General features: G+C 35.8%; 1 protein-coding gene across 1 annotated transcript in view; it reads right to left on the bottom strand.

Moving 5' to 3' along the window:
• Positions 1-10,080, bottom strand: part of LOC136158513 (phospholipid-transporting ATPase ABCA3-like) — a 240,741-nt gene that overhangs the window by 3,491 nt on the left and 227,170 nt on the right. The window lies entirely within an intron of this gene.

Raw genomic sequence — 10,080 nt, 5'->3', positions numbered from 1 at the left:
TTAACTCTTTCTCTGGCTATGTGCAGCATAACTGCTGATTGCACCTGTGTCTTACTGCTGTCAGAGATTTTGGCCTGTTTGTATTCTAGGGTTCTTGGGGAAATACTCTGCCACCTAGTTTTTGTTAAAAATGTTTTCATGAGTTTTTGCTTGTATCATTCTATTTCTTCCATTTTGGTAAGAAATTTGGGAAAATTCAAAACTGATCATTTGGTTTTAATTTCAGTAATTATAATTCTTGTATGTGAGCATTTTGTTTGCCTTTTTTCAATTTTGCTTTGTTTATTTTTAAAGAAAATTCTGAAGTATCACACATACAGCAAACAAATAAAACCATAATTGAAAAACACACATGTAACCTAATGCTCATGGCAGCACTATTTACAATAGCTAGGACATGGAAACACCCTAGATGTCCATCAACAGATAAATGGATAAAGAAGATGTGGTGTATATATATATATGTATGTATATATACACAATGAGTATTACTCAGCTATAAAGGGAATGAATTTGAATCAGTTCTAGAGAGGTGAATGAACCTAGAGCCTGTGATACAGAGTGAAGTAAGTCACAAAGAGACAAATAAATACGTATATTAATGCATACATGTGGAATCTAGAAAAATGGCATCAATGAACCTATCTGCAGAGAAAAAATGGAGATGGAGATATAGAGAACAGACTGTGGACACAGTGGGGGGAAGGAAAGAGTGGGATGAATGGAGAGAGTAGTATTGACATATATATATATAGTACCATGCATAAAAGAGATATCTGGTGAGAAATTTCTATATAACACAGGGAGCCCAGCCTGGCCCTCTGTTATGACCTAAAGGGGTGAGATGGGGGGGGTGGAGGGAGGCTCAAGAGGGAGGTGATATACATATATAGTAATGACTGATTTACACTGTTGTACAGCAAAAACCAATGCAACATTGTAAAGCAATTTTCCTCCAGTAAAAAAAAGTAAACAAATCATAATTATACTGCTCAATGAATTTTCAAAAAGTTCATTGCATCTTTTGTGTTTGGCTTTCTTTTTCCATATTGTGTTTGGGTTGTATGCTATGTAGTTGTAGTTTGTGCATTCTCATTGATGAATACTATTCCAATGTATATGTACAGTATTCCACTTCAGTAGACTGAATCATATTCCATCATATTATGAATATGTCATAATTTATTTATCCATTCCATTGATGGAAGTTTTAGCCATTATGTGTAGTTTTAGCCATTATGTGAAGTTTTAGCCATTATGTGTAGTGCATTAATAAACAGTTATGTACATATTTTTTAGTGAACGTAATGAACATATGAATTCATTACTACTATGTAACTTAGAAGTAGAAAAAGAGAGAGTATCCTTCACAGTTCATTTTATGAGAGTATAATCTTAATGCTGTAAGTAATTAGACACCACAAACTACAGGAAAAGAAAATTACAGACCAGCATATCTTCTAAGCATAGGAGAAAATACACTTAGCAAATACTAGTAAATTGAATCTAACATTACATAAAAAAGGGAATACACTACAACCAGTTATTCCAGGAATACAATGTTGGCTTACATTAAAAACTCAAACAATGTAATTCACCACACTAATAGGAAAAAGGGCAAAGATTATTAAATCATTCTGATGGATGTATAAACAAAACTCTCTTTTTGGCTCTTGACAATTTGATTGTAATGTATCTTGGTGTGGATCTCTCTGAGTTTATCCTATTCAAAACAATGATTTTAGATTTGTAGATTCAAAGCTTACATCAAATATGAGTTTTCAGCCATTGTATCTTCAAACGTTCTTTTTTACCCTTTTCTTTCTCTGTCTTTTCATGGGATAGTAGTCCACTTCTGAGTGACATCCTTGCTTGAGGAGCTGGGAAGAAGGTGGTATCAGCAGGTTGTACTCATGCTGCAGAAGCTCTGATCTGAAAATGAGTCAGGTCATGGGTAATTTGAACCCCCATATTCTCAGCACAGCGTGGATGAGATAGAGTCTCTGTTCCATTACGGAGGGCTAAATAGAAAAGGGAGTCCCTGATCTCTTGGCTTGTAATTGCCTGAAAATTAGCCTCTGCCACAGGTAGATGGGGACAGAATGAGAAATGTTGACATCTTGCTCCTCCCAGGAAGATACCATAGTGGTCAACTTGAAACTGATAGGAGAGGAAGCCCTCTGTTCTTGGTTGCACCTACTTGCAGTGGAGTTTTCATTGAATTGGGCTAGGAAGAGTTGGGAAGAAGCAAGTTTTATTTCACACATCAAAGGATCTTCCTGTTCTTACAGTTTTAATAGATTTTCTTGAATAAATGTTTCTTCAGTTGCTGTATGTCCTTAGGATTATTTCCAGAGACTTATTATGGTTATTTCAAAAATAAATTTCACTTGTTATGCTGAGAAACAGGTCTGCAGAGACTTTATATTGCCATTCTGGAAGTGGAACTTCCACATTTATTTTATATTACACACCATTACCTTAAATATCTGATGTCCTTTGAAGTCTCAATGTTTGTGTCTCTGCTTAATCTCTTTCATTATGACATTCCTTTTGAACCTCCCTCCCGTCTCCCTCCCCGTCGCACCCCTCTAGATTGATACAGAGCCCCTGTTTGAGTTTCCTCAGCCATACAGCAAATTCCCATTGGCTATCTATTTTACATATCATAATGTAAATTTCCACGTTACTCTTTCCATACGTCTCACCATCTCCTCCCCTCTCCCCAGGTCCATAAGTCTATTGTCTATGTCTGTTTCTCCATTGCTGCCCTGTAAATAAATTCTTCAGACCCATTTTTCTATATTACACGTATATGCATTAGAATACGATATTTATCTTTCTCTTTCTGACTCACTTCACTCTGTATAATAGGTTCAAGGTTCATCCACCTCATCAGAACTGACTCAAATATGTTCCTTTTTATGGCTGAATAATATTCTTTTGTGTATATGTACCATAACTTCTTTATCCTTTCATCTGTCAATGGACATCTAGATTGCTTCCATGTTCTAGATATTGTAAATAGTGCTGCAGTGAAAAATGGGATTCATATGTCTTCTTCAATTTTGGTTTCCTCAGGGTATATGCCTAAGAGTGGGATTGCTGGGTCATATGGTGGTTTTATTCCTAGTTTTTTAAGGAACCTCCATACCGTCTTCCATAGTGGCTGTATGAATTTTATTCCCACCAACAGTGCAAGAGCATTCCCTTTTCTCCACACCCTCTCCAGCATTTATTGTTTGTAGACTTTTTGATGATGGCCATTCTGACTGGTGTGAGATGGTATCTGATTGTAGTTTTGATTTGCATTTCTCTAATAAGGAACGATGTTGAGCATCTTTTCATGTGTTTGTTAGCCATCTGTATGTCTTCTTCAGAGAAATGTCTGTTTAAGTCTTTTCCCCACTTTTTGATTCGGTTGTTTATTTTTCTGGTATTGAGTTGTTTGAGCTGCTTGTATGTTTTGGAAATTAATTCCTTTGTTAGTTGTTTCATTTGCTATCATTTCCTCCCATTCTGAGGGTTGTCTTTTCACCTTGCTTATAGCTTCCTTTTCTGTGCAAAAACTTTTAAGTTTAAATCAGGTTCCACTAGTTTACTTTTGTTTTTACTTCCATTACTCTAGGAGGTGGGTCATAGAAGATCTTGCTTTGATTTATGTCATCGAGTGTTCTGCCTATGTTTTCTTCTAAGAATTTTATAGTTTCTGGTCTTACACTTAGGTCTTTAATCCATTTTGAGTTTATCTTTATGTATGTTGTTAGGAAGTGTTCCAATTTCATTCTTTTACATGTAGCTGTCCAGTTTTCCCAGCACCGGTTATTGAAGAGTCTGTCTTTACCCCACTGTATGTTTTTGCCTCCTTTGTCAAAAATAAGGTACCCATAGGTTCATGGGTTTATTTCTGGACTTTCTATCTTGTTCCATTAGTCTATATTTCTGTTTTTGTGTCAGTACCATACTGTCTTGATGAGTGTAGCTTTGTAGTATAATCCAAAGTCAGGAAGGTTGATTCCCCCAGCTCCATTCTTCTTTCTTAGGACTACTTTAGCTTTTCAGGGTCTTTTGTGTTTCCATATGAATTGTGAATTTTTTTGTTTTACTTCTGTGAAAAATGCCATTGGTACTTTGATAGGGATCACATTGAATCTGTAGACTGCATTTGGTAGTATAGTCATTTTCACAATATTGATTCTTCCTACACAGGAACATGGAATATCTCTCCATCTGTTTATGTCATCTTCAATTTCATTCATTCAGTTCAGTTCAGTTCAGTTCAGTCGCTCAGTCATGTCCAACTCTTTGTGACCCCATGAATCGCAGCATGCCAGGCCTCCCTGTCCATCACAAACTCCCAGAGTTTACTCAAACTCATGCCCATCGAGTCAGTGATACCATCCAGCCATCTCCTCCTCTGTCGTCCCCTTCTCCTCCTGCCCCCAATCCCTCCCAGCATCAGGGTCTTTTCCAATGAGTCAACTCTTCGCATGAGGTGGCCAAAGTATTGGAGTTTCAGCTTCAGCATCAGTCCTTCCAATGAACACCCAGGACTTATCTCCTTCAGGATGGACTGGTTGGATCTCCTTGCAGTCCAAGGGACTCTCAAGAGTCTTCTCCAACACCACAGTTCAAAAGCATCAATTTTTCGGCACTCAGCTTTCTTCACAGTCCAACTCTCACATCCATACATGACCACTGGAAAAACCATAGCCTTGACCAGATGGACTGTCTTATAATTTTCAATGTGTAGTTCCTTTTTCTCCTTAGGTAAGTTTATTCCTAGATATTTAATTCTTTTTGTTGCAATGATGAATGTGATTGATTTCTTAATTTCTCTTTCTGATTTTTCATTGTTAGTATATAGAAATACAAGTGATTTTTGTGTATCGATTTTGTATCCTGCAACTTTGCTAAATTCACTGATTAGCTCTAGTAACTTTCTGATACTATCTTTAGGGTTTTCTACGTACAGTATCATGTCACTTGCAAACAATGAGAGATTTACTTCTTTCCTGATCTGGATTCCTTTTAGTTCTTTTTCTTCTCTGATAGTTGTAGCTAGGACTTCCAGAACTATGTTGAATAATATTGGTGAAAGTGAACACCTTTGTCTTGTTCCTGATCTTAGGGGGAATGCTTTCAGTTTTTCACCTTTGAGAATAATGTTTCCTGTAGGTTTATCATATATGGCCTTTACTATATTGAGGTAGGTTCCTTCCAAGCCGATTTTTTTAAGAGTTTTAATCATAAATGGGTGCTGAATTTTGTCAAAGGCTTTTTCTGCATCTATTGAGATTATCATATGGTTTTTATATTTCAGTTTGTTAATATAGTGTGTCACATTGATTGATTGCATATACTGAAGAATCCTTGCATTCCTGAAATAAACCCAACTTGATCATGGTATATGAGCTTATTGATGTGTTGCTGAATTCTGTTTGCTAAAATTCTGTTGAGTATTTTTGCATCTATGTTCATCAGTGATATTGGCCTGTAGTTTTCTTTTTTAGTGTTGTTTTGGTCTGGTTTTGGTATCAGGGTGATGGTGGCCTTGTAGAATGAGTTTGGAAGTGTTCCTTCCTCTGCAATTTTTGGAAAGAGTTTTAGAAGGATAGGCATTTGCTCTTCTCTAATGTTTGATAGAATTCTCCTGTGAAGCCATTTGGTCCTGGGCTTTTGTTTTTTGGGAGATTTTTGATCACAGCTTCAATTTCAGTGCTTGTAATTGGGTTGTCCATAATTTCTATTTCTTCCTGGTTCAGTCTTGGAAGATTGAACTTTTCTAAGAATCTGTCCATTTCTATCAGGTTATCCATTTTATTGCCATATAGTTCGCAATAATCTCTTATAATTCTTTGTATTTCTGCCTTGTCTGTTGTAACCTCTCCTTTTTCATTTCTAATTTTGTTGATTTGATTCTTCTCTCTTTTTTTTCTTGATAAGTCTGGTTAAAGGCTTGTCAATTTTGTTTATCTTCTCAAAGAAACAGCTTTTAGTTTTGTTAATCTTTACTATTGCTTTCATTTCTTTTTCATTTTTTTCTTCTCATATGTTTATGATTTCTTTCCTTCTACTAATTTTGGATTTTTTTTGTTCTTCTTTTTCCAGTTGTAAAGTTTCCAGGTGTAAAGTTAGGTTGTCTAGTCAATGTTTTTCTTGTTTCTTGAGGTAGGATTGTATTGCTATAAACTTCTCTCTTAGACCTGCTTTTGCTGCATCCCATGGGTTTTGAGTTGTTGTATTTTCATTGTCATTTGTTTCTAGAAATTTTTTGATTTCCCTTTTGATTTCTTCAGTAACCTGTTGGTTATTTAGAAACGTGTTGTTTAATCTCCATGTGTTTGTGTTTCTTACAGTTTTTTCCTTCTAGTTGATATCTAGTCTCATAGCATTGTGGTCAGAGAGGATGCTTGATACAATTTCAATTTTCTTAAATTTATTGAGGTTTGATTTGTGACCCAAGATGTGGTCTATCCTGGAGAATGTTCCATGTGCACTTGAGAAGAAGGTGCATTCTTCTGCATTTGGATGAAATGTCCTGAAGATATCAATGAGATCCATCTCAACTAATATATCATTTAAGACTTGTGTTTTCTTATTAATTTTCTGATTTGATGATCTATCCATTGGTGTGAGTAGGGTATTAAAGTCTCCTACTATTATTGTGTTATTGTCAGTTTCTCCTTTTATGTCTGTTAGTGTTTGTCTTATATATTGAGGTGCTACTATGTTGGGTGCATATTTATTTACCTTTGTTACGTCTTCTTCTTGGATTGGTCCCTTGATTATTATGTAGTGCCCTTCCTTATCTCTTGTAATCTTTATTTTAAGATCTATTTTGTCTGATATGAGGATTGCTACTCCAGCTTTCTTTTGCTTTCCATTTGCATTAAATATATTTTTCCATCCTCTCACTTTTAGTCTATATGTGTCTTTAGGTCTGAAGTGGCTTTCTTGTAGACAGCATATATATGGATCTTGTTTTTATATCCATTCAGCCAGTCTGTGTCTTTTGGTTGGAGCATTTAATCCATTTACAATTAAAGTAATTATTGATATATATGTTCCTTTTGCCATTTTCTCAATTCTTTGAGGTTGATTTTGTAGATCTTTTTTCTTCTCTTGTATTTCTTGACTATATAAGTCCCTTTAACATTTGTTGTAAAGTTGGTTTGGTGGTACTGAATTCTTTTAACTTTTGCTTATCTGAAAAACTTTTTATTTCTCCATCAATTTTGAATGAGATCCTTGTTGGGTACAGTAATCTTGGTTGTAGATTTTTTTCCCTTTCAGTGCTTTAAATATATCCTACCATTCCCTTCTGGCCTGCAGAGTTTCTGCTGAAAGATCAGCTGTTAAGCATATGGTGTTTCCCTCATGTGTTACTTGTTGCTTCTCCCTTGCTGCTTTTAATATTCTTTCTTTGTATTTAGCCTTGATTAGTGTGTGTCTTGGCGTGTTTATCCTTGGGTTTACTCTGTATGGGACCCTTCGTGACTCTTGGACTTGCCTATTTCCTTTTCCATGTTGGGGAAAGTTTCAACTATAATCTCTTCAAAAATTTTCTCATATCCTTTCTTTTTCTCTTCTTCTTCTGGGACCCCTATAATTTAAATGTTGGTGTGTTTGATATTGTCCCGGAGGTCTCTGAGACTATCCTCAGTTCTTTTCATTCGTTTTACTTTATTCTGCTCTTCAGAAGTTATTTCCAACATTTTATCTTCCAGGTCACTGATTCGTTCTTCTGCTTCTGATATTCTGCTATCAATTCCTTATAGAGTATTTTTAATTTCAGTAATTGTGTTGTTTACCTCTGTATGTTTATTCTTTAATTCTTCTAGGTCTTTGTTAATTGACTCTTGCATCTTCCCCATTTTGTTTTCAGGGTTTTTGACCATCTTTACTATATCATTATTCTGAATTCTTCTTTAGGTAGTTTGCCTATTTCCTCTTCATTTATTTGGACTTCTGTGTTTCTAGTTTGTTCCTTCCTTTGTGTAGCATCTCTCTGCCTTTTCATTATTTTTTTTTTAAGTTGTTGTGTTTGAGGTCTCCTTTTCCCAGGCTTCAAGGTTGAATTCTTTCTTCCTTTTGGTTCCTGCCTTCCTAAGTTTGGTCCAGTGGTTTGTGTAAGCTTCGTATAGGGTGAGATTTGTGCTGAGTTTTCATTTTTTTGTTTGTTTTTTCCTCTGATGGACAAGGCTGAGTGAGGTGGTAATCCTGTCTGCTGATGATTTGGTTTGTATTTTTGTTTTGTTTGTTGTTTAGATGAGGCATCCTGCACAGAGTGCTACTGGTGGTTGGGTGATGCTGGGTCTTGTATTCAAGTGGTTTCCTTTGTGTGAGTTCTCACTATTTGATACTCTCTAGGGTTAGTTCTCTGGTAGTCTAGGGTCTTGGAGTCAGGGCTCCTACTCCAAAGGCTCAGGATTTGATCTCTTGTCAGGAACGAAGATTCCACAAGTGACTTGTTATGGCATTAAGTGAGATTAAAACAAATATCCCAAAACAAGAAACCAAAGATGAACCCCAGACAAATGGCAGTTACAAAATCAGGCAAATAATAATTAAAATAATGGAATATGCACATATGTGTATATGCACACATGCACGCATGAACAGAGTGAAAACAGTCAAACAAAAAAAAGTACAGTAGATTGACCCAGCAAACAAAGTAAATCAAAAATTATATTTACCAGTTAAGAACAGAACTAACTAAAGCACAAACTGGAAACTAAAACTAAAGCAAAGTGCCAAATGGGGAATAAAGCAATGAAAAAAAAAAACAAACAAACTAGCAAACATGTTGAGAGGAAAGGACAGAAAGAAAGGATAGACATGCAAAGTTAAATAGAGGTAGACGAGGAAGATTTATACACATCAAAGATTAACTGCAAGGGGAAAAGAGCAGTAGGAAAGCCAAACAAAGGAATAAATATAGAAAAAAATATAATAGGCTTTTTTAAAAAATTAAAATTCTAAAAAAGAGAAAAGAAAAAAAATGGAAGAAGAAAAAAGGAAAAAATAAAAAAGGAAAACTCCACAGAACTGCAAAAGTCTAACAGAGAGGCAGAGGTTTATAGCAACAAGAAAAAGTGTGACTGAATATACATGTATACATATACACTCATAAACAAAAGCAAAATAGTCCAACAAAAATAAAGTACAGTAGATCGACCTGGTGAACAAAGGAAAACAAAAATTATATCTACCTGAACAAAACTAACTAAAGCACAAACTGGAAAACAAAACTAAAGCAAGGAGCCAATTGGGAAATAAAGCAATGGAAATAAAACTAGCAAAATATTGAGAGGAAAAGAAAGAAAAGAAAAAAAGAATAGATATGCAAAGTTAAATAGAAGTAGATAAAGAAGATTTATATAAACTAAAGATTAGCTGCAAGGGAAAAAGAACAGTAGGAAAAGCAGCCAAAGGAATAAATGTAGAAAAAATAATAATAGGTTTAAAAAATTAAAATTAAAGAAAAATAGAAAACTCCACAGAACTGCAAAAGCCCAATGTAGAGGCAGAGGTTTATAACAGCGGTAAAAAGTGTGACTGAGGGGGAAAAAAAGCTCAAAAGCTTAATTAGATTTCATAGTGCCTATAAAATCGACAACTACAACAGGGTTGGGGAGAGGGGAAAAAAAGCCAAAAGACTACAGAGCAAGTCAATACGTAAGAATAATAGATGTTTTTCTTGAGTCACTGCTGTCAGAGTCCATTCCCTCCCTGGGAGTCACAGTCCCTCTCACCTCCCTACGGTGCCCTCCAACACCGTGCTGATCTCTGGACCTGCTGTGGGGACATCTCAGACTCTAATCTGGTCCTTCTCCTGTGTGTTCTTGCCTCCAATGTCCACAGCTGTCAGAACTAGTGTGTTTTCTTTTGTGGGAGCTCTCAATGACCTTATATATATATTCCATAGACACAGACTCTGCCTAGTTGGTCATGTGGATTTAATCTGCAGCTTGTACAACTGGTGGGAAGGTTTTGGGTCTTCTTCCTTAGCCACACTGCTCCTGGGTTTCACTTGTGGTTTTATTTCCACCTCTGCATGTAGGTCGTCCACTGAGG

The sequence above is a fragment of the Muntiacus reevesi genome, chromosome 2, assembly GCF_963930625.1.
Source record: "Muntiacus reevesi chromosome 2, mMunRee1.1, whole genome shotgun sequence".
NCBI lineage: Eukaryota > Metazoa > Chordata > Mammalia > Artiodactyla > Cervidae > Muntiacus > Muntiacus reevesi.
The sequence above is the reverse complement of the archived record's forward strand: the minus strand, read 5'-3'. Positions and strand labels throughout refer to the sequence as shown.